This window comes from Lithobates pipiens, unplaced genomic scaffold (genome assembly GCF_037356315.1).
Source record: "Lithobates pipiens isolate NorthernLeopardFrog02 unplaced genomic scaffold, aLitPip1_a1.2 Scaffold_7, whole genome shotgun sequence".
In the NCBI taxonomy this organism is placed as follows: Eukaryota; Metazoa; Chordata; class Amphibia; order Anura; family Ranidae; genus Lithobates; species Lithobates pipiens.
In genome coordinates, this window is record NW_027507892.1 from 5,518,487 (window position 1) to 5,538,014 (window position 19,528).

Genomic DNA, 19,528 nt, shown 5'->3' on the forward strand with positions numbered 1-19,528 from the left:
TGGCTGCACAGCACAGAGATAGAGGAACTTACGTTGTTCCACCCTCTCTGTAATCCTGGGATAGGGATGAGCTTCGAGTTCGAGTCGAACATTGCCTGTTTGCCTGTTCGGCGAACAGTGAACAATTTGGGGTGTTCACGGCAATTTATTGTCCTAAAAAGTGTTTGGGGACCTGGGTCCTGCCCCAGGGGACATGGATCAATGCAAAAAAAAGTTTTAAAAACAGACGTTTTTTCGGGAGCAGTGATTTTAATAATGATTGAAGTGAAACAATAAAAGTGTAATATTCCTTTAAATTTCGTACCTGGGGGTGTCTATAGTATGCCTGTGAAGGGGCGCATGTTTCCCGTCCTTAGAACTGTCCCTGCACAAAGTGTAATTTCTGCAGAAAAAAAAGTCATTTAAAATCACTCGCGGCTATAATGAATTGTCGGCTCCCCGTAATACGGAGAACAGTCATTGTAAGTCATTGATAGAAAAAAAAAAGCGTGGGGTTCCCCCAAATTCAATTACCAGGCCCTTCAGGTCTGGTATGGATATTAAGGGGAACCCCGCGTCAAATTAAAAAAAAAATTGACGTGGGGGTCCCCCTAAAAATCCATACCAGACCCTTTATCCGAGCACGCAACCTGTCAGGCTGCAGGAAAAGAGGGGGGGACGAGAGAGCGCCCCCCCTCCTGAACCGTACCATGCTCCATGCCCTCAACATAGGGAGGATGCTTTGGGGTCCCCCCCAAAGCACCATGTCCCCATGTTGATGGGGACAAGGGCCTCATCCCCACAACCCTTTGAAATGGTAAGGGGGTACAAAAGTACCCCTACCATTTCACAAAGAAAGTGTAAAAAATAGTTAAATAAGACAAACACACTTTTGAAAAATTCCTTTATTAAAAAAAAAAAAAAAAAAAAAAAAAAAAAAAAGGTTCCAGCGGTGGTAATCCACTCTTGCTATCCAGCGATGGATGATCATCTCTCCGGGGTCCAGCGATGGCTGATCTGATCCAGCGACGGGTGATCTCTACCTCCAGCGCAGTCCATCCATGCATCCTCTATCTCCACTTTTGGAGACACTGCGGGATCCCGGCGGCCTGACGTTTCTTATATGAGGAGGGCGGGGCCACCCCTCACCTGACCCCGCCCCCCTCTGACGCTAGTGGGGGAAGCCAGGCTTCCCCAATGACGTATGGGTGACCCCACCCCCCTCTGATGTAACGGAAACATACGTCATTGGGGAACCCTGGCTTCCCCCACTAGCGTCAGAGGGGGGTGGGGTCAGGTGACGGATGGCCCCGCCCTCCTCATATAAGAAACGTCAGGCCATCGGGATCCCGCAGTGTCTCCGCCAGTGGAGACAGAGGATGCATGGATGGACTGTGCTGAAGGGAGAGATTGCCCATCGCTGGATCAGATCAGCCATCGCTGGACCCCGGAGAGATGGTCATCAATCGCTGGATAGCAAGAGTGGATTACCACCGCTGGAATCTTTTTTTTTTTTTTTTTTAATAAAGGAATTTTTCAAAAGTGTGTTTGTCTTATTTAACTATTTTTTACACTTTCTTTGTGAAATGGTAGGGGTACTTTTGTACCTCCTTACCATTTCAAACGGGAGGGGGGGCGGGATCTGGGGGTCCCCTTGTTAAAGGGGGCTTCCAGATTCTGATAATCCCCCCGCCCGCAGACCCCCACAACCACCGGCCAGGGTTGTGGGGATGAGAACCTTGTCCCCATCAACATGGGGACATGGTGCTTTGGGGAGGACCCCAAAGCATCCTCCCAATGTTGAGGGCATGTGGCCTGGTACGGTTCAGAAGTAGGGGGGGCGCTCTCTCGTCCCCCCCTCTTTTCCTGCGGCCTGCCAGGTTGCATGCTCGGAAAAAGGGTCTGGTATGGATTTTTAGGGGGAACCCCACGTCAATTTTTTTTAAAATTTGACGCGGGGTTCCCCTTAATATCCATAACAGACCTGAAGGGCCTGGTAATTGAATTTGGGGGAACCCCACGCTTTTTATTTATTTTTTATTACTGACTTTCAATGAGTGTTCTCTGTATTACGGGGAGCTGACAATTCATTATAGCCGCGAGTGATTTTAAATTACTTTTTTTCTGCAGAAATTACACTTTGTTCAGGGACAGTTCTAAGCATGGGAAACATGTGCCCCTTCACAGTCATACTATAGACACCCCCCAGGTACGAAATTTAAAGGAATATTACACTTTTATTGTTTCACTTTAATCATTATTAAAATCACTGCTCCCGAAAAAACGTCAGTTTTTAAAACTTTTTTTTGCATTGATCCATGTGCCCTGGGGCAGGACCCAGGTCCCCAAACACTTTTTAGGACAGTAACTTGCATATTAGCCTTAAGGCTAGGTTCACACCGCTGCGGGTGGGAGATCCGGATGTGATTCGCACCGCACTGCAGTGCAAATCACATCCGATCTCTGTAGCGATGCGAGTTCAGCCATACAGATAGTATGGCTGAATTCGCATCGCACCCGCCGCAAACTCGCACGGGACCCTTTTTTTGGTCCGCAGCAGAATCGGATCGCATGGGTGTTCACACCATGCGATCCGATTCCTGTCCGAGTTTGCAGATCGCACTGCGATATGCGGACTGGTCTGGGGATGTCATTAAGATTTCATTGACACTCCCAGCAGTCCGCATAGGGCAGTGTGAACTGCCGGCGGGAGGCATGCGATGCGGGAAAACGCCGCGGATGTCATTAGGGACAATTCTTTGACTGAAAGTGTTCTGTCCAGATGAGAGAAGAAGTCGAGAACTAGCGGTAAATCCCACTTGGGGAACCTAGGTTTCCTCTGTGGTCTAAGTCTAATCGCTCCTTTAAAAAATTGCTGAACCAAGGGATGTTTAGCCCAGGATACTCCAGAAAAGGCCGAAATTGCCGAGACTTGCACACGAAGAGCGCTGACAGATAGGGGAATGTCTAGTCCGGACTGTAAGAAACCCAGAACATCCTGAACCGTCAAATTACCACTGGAGCAAGACCTGGATGACAAGTGACTTGTGAATCTAGACCAAATCCTCTCGTACACCTGGTTGGTACTTTTCCTCCTTGCACTCATGAGAGTAGGAATGGCCTCCTTTGGACAACCCAGAGCCTCTAACCTTCCCCTCTCAAAAACCAGACCCTCAGATATAGAAGGGCCGGACAGGGATGGAGCTTCGAGCCCTGGGATAGAAGATCGGGTCTGAGAGGTAAGGGAATCAGATCTCTGACACTGAGGAGCATTAGAAGCGGAAACCATGGCCTGTTGGGCCAATAAGGTATTACAGCTATCACCTCTACTGCTTCTGTTTTGAGTCTCCGCAGGAACTGTAGAATAATAGGAGTTGGAGGAAAGGCGTAAGCTTTGTTGAACCACCATCGATCCGTCAGCGCATCCACTCCGTAGGCCTGAGGATCCCGAAACCTGGAATAATACCTCGCCAGTTTCTTGTTGCAAGGGGAAGCAAATAGGTCGACCTCTGGGGAGAACCACAATGTTAGAATCCACCTGAAAACTTCTTCGTGAAGGGACCATTCGTTGTTGTCCAGACTGACCCGAGACAGAAAATCCGCTTGGACGTTCTGCGTTCCTGGAACATAAGTTGCTGTAATGTTGACCAGGTTCTTCTGAGCCCAAGACATGATTGGCTCTACCTCCTGAAGAAGGGACAGACTCAGAGTACCTCCTTGTCTCCTTATATATGCCACTGCTGTTGTGTTGTCTAGTCTGAGTAGGACCGAGGTTCCTAAGACCAGATGACGAAAGGCTAGGAGCGCCTGGAAGGCTGCCCTCAATTCTAGGATATTCGACACCATCCTCCTGGAAGGAAAGTCCCAGGTGCCCTGTGCTACTTCCGTCAAACAGTGGGCGCCCCAGCCCCTGTTGCTGGCATCCGAAGTTATTGTTACCCATGAGATGGGAAGAATGGAATGGCAATTGAATGGGTTCTCCTTCCGAAGCCACCAGAGCAGAGAGATTCTCATTGAAGATGTGATCCGGATAGGTTGCGTCTTGTTGCCTAGCCATTGGTGAAGAAACCCTTTTTGGAACGGTCTCATCTTCCATTGGGCCCACTTCACCATTGGAATCGTGGCCACCATGGTGCCAATAATTCTCAGGCACTGAAGAGCCGGAAGATGGGAGGCTGAGAGGGCCGGACGAATTCTGTCTCGAATTACCACTACTTTCTCTTCGGGTAATGAGATGGTACCCCTCACTGTGTTGAAGAGTGCGCCTAGGAACACAAGAGACTGGGAAGGAATTAACTGACTCTTTTCTAGATTCAGGATCCAACCGAACTCTTGAAGAGTGGAGATAACCTGACCCTTGTGCAGTAACAGACGGTCTCTGTCCTGGGCTAGCAGCAGAAGATCGTCCAAATAGTGGTGAAGACGAATTCCCTTGGTTCTCAATAGAGCCACTACGGCCAACAACACCTTTGAGAACACTCGGGGGGACGTTGAAAGTCCGAACGGGAGACATACGAACTGGAGATGTAGTTTTCCTACTGAAAATCGCAGAAACTGCTGAAAATCTTCTGCCACAGGGACATGAAAGTAAGCGTCCTTTAGGTCTATTGAAATCATCCAGTCTCCTGACTGGACTGACTGTTGTATTGTAGACAAGGTTTCCATCTTGAACCTTTCCTTCTTGATAAAACGATTCAGATGTGTAAGGTCTATGACTGGTCTCCAAGAACCGTTTTTCTTCTGGACCATAAAAAGAGGAGAATAAATTCCTCTCCCTCGTTGATCGTCTGGCACGGGTACGGCAGCGCCTTGAGCCAATAAAGATTTCACGTAGGCCAACAAGATCTGCCTTTTTTCTTCTGTGGCTGGAAATGAAGTGGGAACATACTTTAGTCTTGGGGACCTGCTGAAGGTCCAAGAATGGCCTGAAGAGACCGTTCTGACGGTTCAGAAGTCCTGGATTGAGGCCGCCCAGACATGCCGAAAATGTAGAAGACGAGCCCCCACCTGGCCTATCTGAGCGGGCCCAATCTCAAAAAGATTTGGTTGGTTCCCTCTCTCCTGTCGCACTGCTCTTGGCGGATTTCTTGAAGGATGACTGCCTTGATTTCCATGATCTGGAATATTCCCGACCCGGTCTATAGCTACGGGCCTCCCTGGCCTGCTCTTGATACTGCTTTTTAGGAAAAAATCTCCTCTGGCTTTTTAAACGTCTATCCTGGGGAAGAAACCCCGACTTACCACCAGTGGCCCGGGTTATGGCATTATCCAATTTATTCCCAAAAAGGGAAGAACCCTCGAAAGGGATACGGCACCACACCTGTTTAGATGCTGGATCAGCCAGCCAGGGACGGAGCCAAAGGGCCCGTTTGGCGGTTACAGCTGAAAGCATGACCCGGGACACTAGGCGGATGATGTCAATCGAAGCCTCCCCTAGAAAAGCCGAAGCAAGCCGTAACTCCTGGATAGGAGAGTTTTTAGCGACTTCATCCGAAATGTTCCTGAGAGTATCATCCACACCGTCCGTCCAGACTTCCATGGCTTTGGACATTGCCGCTAAAGCCAATGCTGGCTTGCATGCCATACCAGCAGTGAGGTAGACTCTCTTTAAATCGGAAACAATCCGCCTATCTAAGGCATCCTTGAATGAAACTGTATCCTCCAATGGAAGGGTCACATGTTTTACTAGTCTCATCACCGCTGCATCCACGAGTGGAGCTGTCTCCAGATACTTGTCCTCATCCTCCTTAAAGGGATATAACCTTAGGACTTTTGAGAGCATACTATTCTTTTTCTCAACTTTACTCCATTCATCCTTAATGACCTCACCAAGTTCAGACAGGAATGGAAAGTTAAGACGCTCCCTTTTAAGTTGCTTGAAATACTTCCTTTGTTTGGAAGGATTAGCCACCTCATCTTCCCAGTTCAAAGCCTCTCTGATGGCCTTCACCAAGGGGGAAAGTAAGGCAAAGTCAAACCCCACACAGGGGCTATCTTCCTCAGATTCACTGTCTGAAGCAGCAGCTGAATGGTGGCTTGTTAAAGAGGACTCCCAGAGCTCTTGAGCATGCAAATCCCTGACTGGTGACTGAGGTGATTCTGACTGAGGCACAGGGGTCTGATTGGCCCTGATCCCCTTGAGGGATTCTTTCACCACTTTTTCCACAAGGGATCTTAGTTGCTGGTCCGTACCCCCTCTCTCACTAGAGGCTTTGGAAAAGCAGAGGTCACACAGGGATTTCCCAATAGGAACTTGCGATCTGCATCCCCAGCAAGTATTAATAACAGAGTGGCTGGAATGAGCCCTGGAGGAGCGAGATCGATCCTCGCTACGGCGCCCAGATCTTGAGGGTGAGCCGTGATGTTTAGACTTAGAATATGAGTGCCGGTGGTAAGACTTAGAAGAATCGCTTCCTCTGTGCGTTGAGCTGCGTTGCTGTTCTGATCTAGATGGGCTAAGACAGAGATAGAAGAGACATACAGATAAGGAAAGATAACACACTGACTAATACCGGACACTTCCCCCCCCCTTACTTCCTCCCCAGACAGTACCTATTATGAGAGGGCTGGCCACATACAGGCGAAGGTGAGTCCATATCTCTAGGGGTTTCCATAAATGCTGCAAAGACATATAAGTAAGGCTGAGGGTAACAAACACACACACGCCCACCCCCTTCTCCCAGAAGGCCACCTACCTCCACAGCAGAAAACCTGGACAAGGGGAAGTCACTAGGCTTGTGCAATTCGTTTCGTAACGAATCGAAATTCGGCCGAATTTTGCATCTGAATGTCCGAATAAAAAAATAACAAATTACAACGAATACGAAAGAAATATAACGAATGAATTCGAATGAATTCGACATGATTCGAAATTATTTCAACCGCATTCGAAAATATTTTGTGACCCGAATTTAGGGCCATGTATCTCGGGGTCACTTGGTGCTAGACACTTCAAATTTGGATATGTTGTAGTGCTAGTATTATTGTGTTTTCATACCAAATTTGGGGTTTCTAGCTATAAGTGACCCCGAGATATGTGGCCCCAAATTCGGGTCGCAAAATGTTATTAGTTATTAGAGCAGAAAATTACATTTTGCGACCCGATTTTGGGGCCACATATCTCGGGGTCACTTATAGCTAGAAACCCCAAATTTGGTATGCAAACACAATAGTACTAACACTACAACATATCCAAATTTGGAGTTTCTAGCACCAAGTGACCCCTAAAGTCGGGTCACAAAATATTTTCGAATGTGGTTGAAATAATGTTGAATCATGTTGAAATTATTTCGAATCTGGTAGAAATATTTTCGAATTTGGTTGAAATATTTTCGAATGTGGCCGATTTTTCGAATTCGGTAGAAAACTAAACTAAATCCGAAAACGAATTTAAGGAAGTTAACGAATATAACTAAACGAAATTAATGAATTAACGAATTAAAACGAAACTAAACTAAACAAATTTTTTCCTTTTGCACATGTCTAGAAGTCACGTAATAACCTGCAAGCATTCCCAAAGCTTGCAGGCTATTTTCTAAGTTTAAATAAGGCGCCTTAATGACGTCATCACCGCGTCCTGTGTACCGCTACTGCGCATGCGCGAATAGCGTCATTTTGCCGCCACTGCGCATGCGCGAACCAAGCCTCGATCCTGTGCTGTACGCGCGCATGCGCAGAACGAACGTACCGACGAAGACCCGGAAGAGAGCGGCGGCTGGAACGCAGGCTAATCCGACCGTCACGCCTATACCCACATACACAGACACAGAAAACGAACGGAAAATGAAGGAGAAACGGCAAGAAACAAACACAAACTGCTGCCATGAAAAAGAGGAACAATCTTAACGCTCCCACACGATCGTCTCCAGGCCGAAGGTAAGCACAATACATACCGGACTTCTCAGGGCAAAATAGGTCGCCTGCTATTTAGCTGGGCTATCCGACCGAATGCGCAGCCTGCCTGCCAGTGGCTAGGCTCCTGGCTTTCCTCCAGCGCTTGTATCCAAATGCCCACTCCATACCCTGCTAGTAGCTAGGGCTTAGCGGAGTCATGCGACAATTCCATCCACAGTCGCTCATCTGCCAAACCAACAACGGAGTCATGTGGGAGCAATCTTCAGGTAGAAAGACCGTAATGGGTCCTACGGAGGAGGACAAAAAAAGAACACGGCTATGGGCAGGGAGCAAAGATTTATGGGAGTAGTGTCCTATAGGGTAGTGGAGGCGGGACTTAACCCACACGTTGCTGCCATGGAGTCTGTCAGGAAAAATGTGTTTAAAAAATAAAAAATAAATTGGCATTTTTTTTTTGCTAAGTCCTCATGCGCACAGGACATTTAAAAACCCCAAAGCTGCTGCCAGGAAAAAGCAGAGTTAAAAACGTGCTGTTAGTCGCATTTTTAAATAAAGTTTATGGACGTTTTTCCACGTTTTTTTGGCGTTAGGGTTTTTTTGCCGTTTTTTTTTTTCAGTAAAAACACTCCCTATAACGTAAAAATGCCAAATTCCGCTTAGCGCTTGTGACTTTTTTGGAGTTTTTGGTTTTTACAGCTCAACAGTCTCTGCTCCTGGACGCACAGGCTGTCGTTTTTTTTTCTACTGTCCCTAAATGCTTATGCCCCCAAACGCCTCTGAATGTTTATGTGCATGGACACACAGGCTAACATGGAGGAGTGTTTAGAGACAGTTAAAAAAAAAAATCAGGCGCCCCCCTAACAGCAGCTGTAAAAACATCCTGTGTGCATCAGCCCTTATAGCACAAAAAAACAAACCCAAAAAAAAACCTCAGTGGTGAATAAATACCCCCAAAACAAAGCTCTATTTCTGGGGGGAAAAAATGAAAATATCATTTGGGTACAGCGTAGCATGACCGCGCAATTGTTATTCAAATTGCGACAGCGCTGAAAACTGAAAATTGGCCTGGGCAGGAAGGGGGGAAAAGTGCCTGGTGGGCAAGTGGTTAAAGCTCACATAATTTGTAATAAAATCTTTGCCATTCTGAAGCTTCCCTCCAACCACTTTGCATATTATTTTATATATTCTGTGATTCTGTACTTGCCAAATATGCTGCAGAAATCTCCCTCCGCTGAGTCTGATTGCAGCCATTTTATCTGCGGGCAGCTGAAGCTGCTGCCTGTTCACTTCCTGGATTTACACAGAGGCTCTGCAGCTGTCATTGGCCCTCTTATGACTCATCCCCCCTCCCTTCCTGGCAAACTCTCACCAGAGTGAGAGAGAGAGAGCGCTGTGCCTGATGTCATAAGCCTAGGATAATGACCAGACAAGAAACAGGAAGTGGACTGTATAAGGAATTTACTGGCTATCCAAAGTTAAAACAACAAGCGGAGATGATTTAATAGACGGAAAGTTGAAACAATTACTGAAGGTCCGCTCTAAGGTGTTATGAAAAAAAAAAAAAAGAATAAAAATTGACCATTGTCAGAGGTAAATGGTTTGTCTCATTCCTTTAAAGTGGTTGGGGGGGAAGCAACCTGCAAGGCAAAGGCATAATAAGCTAGTATGCATAGCATACTAGCTCATTATGAATAACTTACCTGAGAACGAAGCCCCCGAAGCGGTCCTCCATCTTCATGTTCACCGCTGCCATGGATCCCGGAGTGACTTCTGGGTCTCGCTGCTCCGGCGCTGTGATTCGCCGGAGCAGCGATGACGTCACTCCCGCGCATGTGCATGGGAGCCGACACTCGCGGCATATCACCGCGATCTGCGGCCTGCCCAGTGCGCCTGCGTGCCGCTGTCTACGGCGCATGCCCCGTAGACAGCGGTGGCTGTATTTTTGGAAATATCTCCTAAACCGTATAGGTTTAGGAGATATTTCTTGGACCTACAGGTAAGCCTTAATCTAGGCTTACCTGTCGGTCAAAGTGGTTTGTAAGCGTTTACAACCACTTTAACTGACACTTTTGCTGGACAGCTCAGTCTGTTAAAGGAAGTTGAAAAATAACAGACTTACTGGCCGGATCACCAGGTGAAGATAAAGAAAAAAAGCCTAAAAAGAAAAAACGAATGCAGCCATCACGTCTTGGAATGGGTACCAGGAATATATATATTATTTATTTATTATTATTTATTTATTATAATATACTTTTTTTGTTTTTTATTTTTAATACCACTTTAACAATATAACAATGTAATTATTCCTTTTTTGTTTAAATGGCAATTTAGATATCTATACTTTGTTTGTAATATATATGTTCAAAATAAAAAGTGCATGCCAGCTTCCTGGGATGAACAAAAAATAAATAATTGAAAAATAACAGACTTACTGGCCAGATCACCAGGTGAAGATAAAGAAAAAAAAAAAGCCTAAAAAGATGCTTCTAGGGTTCTAGGAATATATATATTTAAACATATAATATAATATATATATATAGATACTGTATATATATATATATATATATATATATATATCTATCTATATATATATAGATATATATATATATATATATTTATATCAGGGATATGCAATTAGTGAACCTCCAGCTGTTGCAGAACTACAAGTCCCATGAGGCATAGCAAGACTCTGACAGCCACAAGCATGACACCCGGAGGCAGAGGCATGATGGGACTTGTAGTTTTGCAACAGCTGGAGGTCCGCTAATTGAATATCCCTGGTATATATATATATATATATATATATATATATATATATATATATATATATATATATATATTATAATATACTTTTTTTGTTTTTAATACCACTTTAACAATGTAATTATTCCTTTTTTGTTTAAATGCCAATTTAGATATCTATATTTTGTTTGTAATATATATGTTCAAAATAAAAAAAATGCATGCCAGCTTCTTGGGATGAACAAAAAAATAAATAAATGCGGCAGTTTCAGGATAATAGTAGCAAAAAAAAAAAAGGTAAAAAAACCCACAGATATTGGATTGTACCATTATGCTTTACCAGAATAGAATATAAAAAGTACGCCAATTTGCCGCTGTGTCCTAACTCCACATACGTATTCCTATTGATTATACTTCAGGGTTTTGTAAGTGTCTGAATACAAGTGCTTCATATGCTCAGTGTCTTTGAAGCTGGCTGAAGTAGCTGCATACAGGTAATACTAGCTGAGAAATCAAAGGCATTGAAACGTCTCCTTCCCCTTCAGTAAACAATGCAGTCTGTGCTTGCATAATTATTATTACCGTCCTATTACCGGGACGCATTGAGCACAGGAAGAAAAGATTCTGACCACCTTTAGAAAATGTTGAACATCTCAAAGGTTTAGCCTTAAAGCTGAATCAGAAGGTAAACTCGGATTCTCTGGACTCTTTTACTGTTGATTTATAGGGGGGGGGGGGGGGGGGTTCTTTCTTAAATTCTGTATTGGGTGCTAGGGGTGGTATGAGATAACGCAATATGGCGTCACAGGTATATGGCAAATGTACCACATTTTCGGGGGCTTGATTTACACTGTTATTAAGCAAGTGAGTATCTTGACCAAATCATCTTTTTTTTTTTATGCATATTGTCCACGTCCAATCACTGTCCAAATCTTGCCACCTCATCCTCCGCAACATCTCCAAAATACGCCCCTTTCTAACCAATGACATGACCAAACTCTTAATTCAGTCCCTGGTCATCTCTCGCCTCGACCACTGCAACTCCCTCATTGACTTACCTGGTCTATCCCCCCTTCCAGGGCTTTTTTTTTCAGCAGGAACGTGGGGGAACGCAGTTCCGGCAACTCCAGAACTGAATATATATAATGGCAAGGGGTGCTGGGGGTGTGCTGGAGGGTCAATTGATGCTGGCTACTGGGGAATCTATTGTTGCTGTAGGGGATCTATTTTTATGGAGGAAGGGGGTCTATTATTGCTGGGGAGGTCTTCTGTTGCTCATGGGGGATTTTTTGTTGCTGGTGGGGATGTAATGTAGCTGGGGGTGGGTCTTATGTTGCAGGGGGTCAATCGTTGCTGAGAGGGATCAACTGTTGAGGGAGGGGTCTAATTCTGGCTGCTGGAGGGTCTATTTATGCTTGCTACTGGGGAATCTATTGTTGCTGGAGAGGATCTATTTTTGCAGGGGGGTCTATTGTTGCTAGGGAGGTCTAGTGTTGCTGGTGGGGGATGTAATGTAGCTTGGGGTAAGCTCAGATGATCTCTGCCTTCACCTCGGTCACATCTCTAGAGACGCTCTCCTGTGTTCCTGTTAAAGACTCACTTGGCTGATATTCCTTCTGGCTCCAGATCCTGCTTGCTGTTCTGTTACGCTCATCTCTGGCTCCCTGACATTTTGGCTTGTCTGACTATCCGTTCCGGTTTCTGAACTCTGGCTATGTTTTGACTATGTTTACTCTGTTTACCTTTTTTTATTATTATTAAACAAGTGAGATTTAACTGTACTTTTGTCTCAGTCTGATTCACGGTTTCTGACACTGGGGTGGATTTATTGTCCCCGTGGTATCCATTGTTGCTGGATCTATTTTACTGCCTTTCTTGTTATCATTAACAAATTCCATACAGAATACTTAGCACCACAAAATTATACTTGGTTCTATATTCTTTAAAAGGGGTGGTACTGGGAGGTGGGTTAGGGGTGGAACCAAGTAACGGTGCTCGGAGGTGGGTAGGGGGCGGAGCCAAGGGGAGACTCTGAAGGCAGGAGTTACTGCACCTATTTTCTGCCACCTTCAATCCATCATGAATGCTGCTGCCAGACTCATCCACCTTACCAACCGCTCAGTGTCTGGTACCCCTCTCTGCCAATCCCTCCATTGGCTTCCGTTCACCCAACAAATTAAATTCAAAATACTAACAACAACTTACAAAGCCATCCACAATTCAGCCCCCAGCTACATCACTAACCTAGTCATTCTCTTCGTTCCTCTCAAGGCCTCCTGCTCTCTAGCTCCCTCGTCACCTCCTCCCATGCTCACCCCCAGTACTTTCCTAGAGCCTCTCCAATCCTATGGAACTCCTAACCCCAATCTGTGCGATTTCCTCTTACTCTATTAGCTTTTAGACAATCCCTGAAAACCTTCCTCCTCAGAGAAACCTACCCTACCCCCACCTAACATCTGTATGTCTATTTTCTCCATCAGCTCATCCCCCACAGTTGTTTCCTTTTTTTCACTTGGCCCTCCCTTCTAGATTGTAAGCACTAACAAGCAGGACTCTGATTTCTCCTGTATTGAATTCAATGGCGGCTGGTGAAGTTTTAGGATGGGGGGCGCCAGACCTCGCCCTTCCTTTTGACCCCTCCCACTTGGTGAAAAGGGGCGTGGTTTGGTGAAATAGTGGGTGTGGCTCTAAGGTGGTGTGGTTAGTGTCTGAGATGAATGAGGGATGGAGGGAGTGGGAGAGAGGGATGGAGGGACAGCAGGCCCAGAGCCTACACAACAATAAAAATATGTATATTCTAGAAAGTTTAACAATCAGCAGATAAAAATACTCCAAAGACCTGGTGTTAGCACTTCAATCATCGCGGCACCATGGTTGTTGTGACGTCAGGATGATTGAAGTACATTATTTCTATTATTACATTGAAATATAAAATTAAATCATTCAACTCACCATAATGCAGAATCAGTGGGAGCTCTGAGCACGTCACTAGCCATGTCACCTGCCACCATATGCTATCAGGTGTCCCCAGCAGAGTTCACCATTACATCAGGTGCTCCCAGCGGAGCCCCTCCTTAAATGCAGCTTGTGTCACATCAAATGCAGACTGTGTCACATAAAATGCAGCCAGCCTGTGTCCCACCAAATGCAGCCAGCCTGTGTCCCTGTATCCAGCCTTTCTCTCTGTGCCCAGTCTGTCTCCATCCTGTGTCCAGCCTGTGTCCCTGTGTCCAGCCTGTGTCACATCAAACGCAGCCAGCCTGTGTCCCTGTGTTCAGCCTGTGTCCCTGTGTCCAGCCTCTGTCCAGCCTTTGTCCAGCCTGTGATTTCTGTGTCCAGCCTGTGTCCAGCCTGTGTCCAGCCTGTGTCCACCTTGTGTCCACCTTGTGTCCACCCTGTGTCCACCCTGTGTCCAGCCTGTGTCCTGCCTGTGTCCATGTGTCCAGCCTGTGATTCCTGTGTCCAGCCTGTGATCCCTGTGTTTAGCCTGTGATCCCTGTGTCCAGCCTGTGATCCCTGTGTCCAGACTGTGATCCCTGTGTCCAGACTGTGATCCCTGTGTCCAGACTGTGATCCCTGTGTTCATCCTGTGATCCCTGTGTCCAGCCTGTGATCCCTGTGTCCAGCCTGTGTTCAGCCTGTGATCCCTGTGTCCAGACTGTGATCCCTGTGTCCAGCCTGTGATCCCTGTGTCCAGCCTGTGTCCAGCTTGTGATCTCTGTGTCCAGCCTGTGATCCCTGTGTCCAGCCTGTGATCCCTGTGTCTGGCCTGTGATCCCTGTGTCCATCCTGTGTCCAGCCTGTGATTCCTGTGTCCAGCCTGTGATTCCTGTGTCCAGCCTGTGTCCAGCCTGTGATCCCTGTATCCGGACTGTGATCCCTGTGTCCATCCTGTGTCCAGCCTGTGATCCCTGTGTCCATCCTGTGTCCAGCCTGTGATTCCTGTGTCCAGCCTGTGATTCCTGTGTCCAGCCTGTGATCCCTGCATCCAGACTGTGATACCGGTGTCCAGCCTGTGATCCCTGTGTCCAGCCTGTGATCCCTGTGTCCAGCCTGTGTCCAGCTTGTGATCCCTGTGTCCAGCCTGTGATCCCTGTGTCCAGCCTGTGATCCCTGTGTCCAGCCTGTGATCCCTGTGTCCAGCCTGTGTCCAGCCTGTGATTTCTGTGTCCAGCCTCTGTCCAGCCTGTATCCAACCTGTGTCCCTGTGTCCAGCCTGTGTCCTTGTGTCCAGCCTGTGTCCAGCCTGTGTCCAGCCTGTGTCCATGTGTCCAGCCTGTGATCCCTGTGTCCAGCCTGTGATCCCTGTGTCCAGCCTGTGATTCCTGTGCCCAGCCTGTGATCCCTGTGTCCAGACTGTGATCCCTGTGTCCAGACTGTGGTCCCTGTGTCCAGACTGTGATCCCTGTGTTCAGCCTGTGTCCAGCCTGCTATCCCTGTGTCCAGCCTGTGTTCAGCCTGTGATCCCTGTGTCCAGACTGTGATCCCTGTGTCCAGCCTGTGATCCCTGTGTCCAGCCTGTGTCCAGCTTGTGATCTCTGTGTCCAGCCTGTGATCCCTGTGTCCAGCCTGTGATCCCTGTGTCTGGCCTGTGATCCCTGTGTCCATCCTGTGTCCAGCCTGTGATTCCTGTGTCCAGCCTGTGATTCCTGTGTCCAGCCTGTGTCCAGCCTGTGATCCCTGTATCCGGACTGTGATCCCTGTGTCCATCCTGTGTCCAGCCTGTGATCCCTGTGTCCATCCTGTGTCCAGCCTGTGATTCCTGTGTCCAGCCTGTGATCCCTGCATCCAGACTGTGATACCGGTGTCCAGCCTGTGATCCCTGTGTCCAGCCTGTGATCCCTGTGTCCAGCCTGTGTCCAGCTTGTGATCCCTGTGTCCAGCCTGTGATCCCTGTGTCCAGCCTGTGATCTCTGTGTCCAGCCTGTGATCTCTGTGTCCAGCCTGTGATCTCTGTGTCCAGCCTGTGATCCCTGTGTCTAGCCTGTGTCCAGCCTGTGATCCCTGTATCCAGACTGTGATACCGGTGTCCAGCCTGTGATCCCTGTGTCCAGCCTGTGATCCCTGTGTCCAGCCTGTGTCCAGCCTGTGTCCAGCTTGAGATCCCTGTGTCCAGCCTGTGATCCCTGTGTCCAGCCTGTGATCCCTGTGTCCAGCCTGTGATCTCTGTGTCCAGCCTGTGATCTCTGTGTCCAGCCTGTGATCCCTGTGTCTAGCCTGTGTCCAGCATGTAATCCCTGTGTCCAGCCTGTGTCCAGCCTGTGATGCCTGTGTCCAGCCGGTGTCCACCCTGTGATCCCTGTGTCCAGCCTGTATCCAGCCTGTGATCCCTGTGTCCAGCCTGTGTCCCTGTGTCTAGCCTGTGTCCAGCCTGTGATTTCTGTGTCCAGCCTGTGTCCAGCCTGTGTCCAACCTGTATCCAGACTGTGATACCGGTGTCCAGCCTGTGATCCCTGTGTCCAGCCTGTGATCCCTGTGTCCAGCCTGTGATCCCTGTGTCCAGCCTGTGTCCAGCCTGTGATCCCTGTGTCTGTCTAGCCTGTGTCCAGCATGTGATCCCTGTGTCCAGCATGTGATCCCTGTGTCCAGCCTGTGTCCAGCCTGTGAAGCCTGTGTCCAGCCTGTGTCCAGCCTGTGCCCAGCCTGTGTCCAACCTGTGTCCAGCCTGTGTCCAGCCTGTGTCCACCCTGTGTCCAGCCTGTGTCCACCCTGTGTCCAGCCCGTGATCCCTGTGTCCAGCCTGTGATCCCTGTGTCCAGCCTGTGATTCCCGTGTTTAGCCTGTGATCCCTGTGTCCAGACTGTGATCCCTGTGTCCAGACTGTGATCCCTGTGTTCAGCCTGTGTCCAGCCTGCTATCCCTGTGTCCAGCCTGTGATGCCTGTGTCTAGCCGGTGTCCACCCTGTGATCCCTGTGTCCAGCCTGTGTCCCTGTGTCTAGCCTGTGTCCAGCCTGTGATTTCTGTGTCCGGCCTGTGATCCCTGTGTCCAGCCTGTGATCCCTGTGTCCAGCCTGTGATCCCTGTGTCCAGCCTGTGTCCAGCTTGTGATCTCTGTGTCCAGCCTGTGATCCCTGTGTCCAGCCTGTGTCCAGCCTGTGATCCCTGTGTCCGGCCTGTGATCCCTGTGTCCGGCCTGTGATCCCTGTGTCCGGCCTGTGATCCCTGTGTCCGGCCTGTGTCCAGCCTGTGATCCCTGTGTCCAGCCTGTGTCCAGTCTGTGATCCCTGTGTCCGGCCTGTGATCCCTGTGTCCGGCCTGTGATCCCTGTGTCCGGCCTGTGATCCCTGTGTCCGGCCTGTGTCCAGCCTGTGATCCCTGTGTCCAGCCTGTGATCCCTGTGTCCAGGCTGTGTCCAGCTTGTGATCCCTGTGTCCAGCCTGTGTCCAGACTGTGTCCAGCCTGCGATCCCTGTGTCCAGTCTATGTCCAGCCTGTGATCCCTGTGTCCAGGCTGTGTCCAGCCTGTGATCCCTGTGTCCAGGCTGTTTCCAGCCTGTGATCCCTGTGTCCAGCCTGCGATCCCTGTGTCCAGCCTGTGTCCAGCCTGCGATCCCTGTGTCCAGCCTGTGTCCAGCCTGCGATCCCTGTGTCCAGCCTGTAATCCCTGTGTCCAGCCTGTAATCCCTGTGTCCAGCCTGTGATTCCTGTGTCCAGCCTGTGTCCAGCCTGTGATTCCTATGTCCAGCCTGTGTCCAACCTGTGATCCCTGTGTCCAGACTGTGATCCCGGTGTCCAGCCTATGATCCCTGTGTCCAGCCTGTGATCCCTTTGTCCAAAATTTTTCAAAAATTTTAAATATAATGACAAACTGTCAACATGTTTGTGTTTTTTTTATATTCTTCCTAAAACATCAATGATGTCGCTGACTCTTTTTTCAACATCATTGATGTTTTCCTCGATCTTCTCCGGATTGCACACCATTATCTGCCCGATGAGGATCTGTGCACTTGCTCTGTTGAAATGAGTTTCTTCTTCCACAATATCCACATCACCTAAAAATAAAAAATACACACCATGTATTATAAATATACAGGCATACATCTATTACCTGAAGCTGTGGTCTCAGACACTGACCTGTTGTGGTCACTATTTCACCCTCTTCCTGAATCTCTCCTCCCTCCACATCTTCTTCAGGGTGTGTGTGGATTTCCCCTTCTTCATGAGGTTTGGGGTTCCTGGTGTCCTCAGATGTCCCGATTCTTTTCTCTCCTATGTGATTAAAAAAAAAAAAGGTATATTTAACACACAGATATTTGAGGCAAGAGATAGGAATATGAAACATTGCTTGGAAGTGTCGTACAATTGTCTGTTTTGGCCGAGTTCCAAGCTGAAGACATGATTTTTTCCCCTTTCTTAAAGCTTGAATACTTACCTTTTTTTAAAGTTTCACACATGGAGAGACCCATAGTATTCACTGGAGCACATGTGTGAAACACCCTAAAAAGGGTGTTCTGGTGTCCCACACTAGTGCTTTGCAAACAGCTGCTGAGTGTCCTCTCTTTACACTGAATTAAGTTTTCATTGTATTCTAGTTATAAATCCATTTAGACAACAATGTACTAAACTTATAAAAACAGTAGGTGCATCAAAATCTATTAACCGTAATACCTAAATAGATGATACCTAGTAGCACTAGTGCTATGTGGAAATTTTAATTCACTCACCCTATCTATCAACTCTTACTCTGTATTCCCACACAGAAGAATAATATATTCAATAAAGTAAATAATCACTAATGACAGTGAGCATGCACGTATGCAAATACTTATACAAAAAATTGTGAATCACAATATAACCATATAATATAACCTGCGATTACCACAGACAAAAAATATGTGAAAAAAAAAATTAATTATAATAAAAAAGTATTTGCAAAAAGTTTTTTGTGTATATAAATAAAGCAATATAGTCCGTCACCCAGGGGTGATTGCAGATCTTCCCGCAATATTCCTTCTTTTTTATGTGAAAACAGTTAATCCAGTGTGCAAACAATTTTCTAAGAATCTTTCACCACACCAATAGTGTCCGTGACCCCCCTCGTAGGAGCACTCACCAACAGCTGAGCCTAGCACTCTCGTGCAACTTTTTGCATATACTTTTTTATTATAATTAATTTTTTTTCACATATTTTTTGTCTGTGGTAATCGCAGGTTATATTATATGGTTATATTGTGATTCACAATTTTTTGTATAAGTATTTGCTATTGTCACGCACATTTTGTCTCTCCGCCATGTGCTCTTCCACTGCGCCGAAAGAGAAGGGCCGGGAAATACACTAGAAAGAAGGTCAGGGGTGGAGTTTCATGCATGCGCAGTATAGATAAAGCATAACATGTTTGCGTCGTAAGTACGATCTGTGAGCGGAGGACGGAGTAGCGTAAGCGCCGATCATGAAAACAAAGGTACAATTTTAATTTGGGGCATCAGTGGTTTAGTGCCTATACTGCTTATAGATTGAGGCCTATATTGGGAGAAGATTAGGAGAGTTTAGCCTGACATTAGGGTTTGTCTTGTGTTGTGTCTTGCAGAGAAAATGGATACATGTAATGACCATGACTTCCTCCCCAAATTTATTGATAAGTACAGGAAGCTGCCCTGTCTGGGGCAAGTGAAACACCAATTTTATTTAATTGGTGAAGCCGGTGATTCCCACGGCAGATATCACCTATTTGAAGTGCAAAATAGGTGGCCTGAGGAGCAGATATAATAGGGATCGCAAAAGGGTCCAGGATTCCATGAGATCAGGAGCAGCAGCAGATGAGTCCCCAGGCTCTGGTACTATGACAGACTGCAGATTTAGTCAGACCAAAGTGAAAGTGGCAGCCAGGAGGTAGCCATGCCCAGTAGCCTGACGGAATCCCAGGTTTCTCCCTTCCACCTTCCAACAGAAAGGACCAGGAAGGCAAGGAACTTGGAGGAGCCAGCGACTAATTTGATTCAGCAGGCTACTGCG